The 1,025-nt window shown below is 37.2% G+C and overlaps 1 protein-coding gene across 1 annotated transcript in view; it reads left to right on the top strand.

The window, feature by feature from the left end:
• Nucleotides 1-1,025, top strand: part of LOC119592994 (voltage-dependent calcium channel type A subunit alpha-1-like) — a gene marked incomplete in the record, with an annotated part of 154,497 nt that overhangs the window by 149,320 nt on the left and 4,152 nt on the right.

Genomic DNA, 1,025 nt, shown 5'->3' with positions numbered 1-1,025 from the left:
ATGGTTAGTCATTGAAAGCATGTAACATTTGCAAGTGATGGTGTTTGTGAAACAGGTGAAAAATGGTGATTTGGCGATAGTGAAACAAAATCGGAAAAGGCCAGAAGTATGGTGATGTTTACCACTTTATTTAACCCAAATTTTACCCAATCTTGCTTATCACTTCGAACATACGTAAATACCCACCTATCTAAATATAAATTCAAAACACCCATCAAAGCAAATAAAACCAAAACACTACTTTGGACGAGCAAGAAAAAAGAAATGAGTGATGCATTCCGTGTTTTAGAAACTTTATTTAACGGTATGGGTGACAGTGGTCTAAACGTCAGACATACTTAATAGCCTTTCCCGATGTACACACTGGAGACTCGCGACTTCCATGCCTTGGGGTCCACGTGATCCGCTCAAAGAACCCACCCAGGTCGCCCTCTGTAGATAAAGAGAAGGAAAAAATACAATAAAAGATTATATTTTTTTTAAAATGTAAATGTACAAAAATCATACAAAGGAAAGAAAGAAAAATCAATCGCGATTTCCACAACAACCAACCTAAACGTAAAAATACAAATATCTTATACATAGCCAAAAAATATAATATACATTTAATACGAATGTGTTCTTCATATGGAAACATATATTCACGTTGGGGCGCGATTTCTCAGTGGAAAAAAGGATCTCTGGGCCCGACTAAGGCATCTGAAGGTCCGCCATGCCCGAGGGTAGTACTGATGCCCGCAGTAGTTAGGGGATACGGTCTAAGACAAGTCACGACGTGTCAAGGAATCTACGAGCTTAGAATTGTTCATTATTCCTCATCGGTGTTGTGCCTGCACCCATATTTATTTATTTTATATATCTTTACCTTTTTTGATATTGTAAAGGTTTGCTTGATCGAAAAATGGTGTCATTTATTTTCACGAATGAGTTCCAGGTTGTGATTAGCTAGTGAGGAATACTGACATAGTTTTTTTTCTCTCTCTTCGTAAAAGATTTTTGGGCTCGTTGTTTCGCAGTTCAAAAAA

This window comes from Penaeus monodon, chromosome 31 (assembly GCF_015228065.2).
Source record: "Penaeus monodon isolate SGIC_2016 chromosome 31, NSTDA_Pmon_1, whole genome shotgun sequence".
NCBI classification, from domain to species: Eukaryota; Metazoa; Arthropoda; class Malacostraca; order Decapoda; family Penaeidae; genus Penaeus; species Penaeus monodon.
This window is presented reverse-complemented; position numbering and strand designations above follow the sequence as displayed.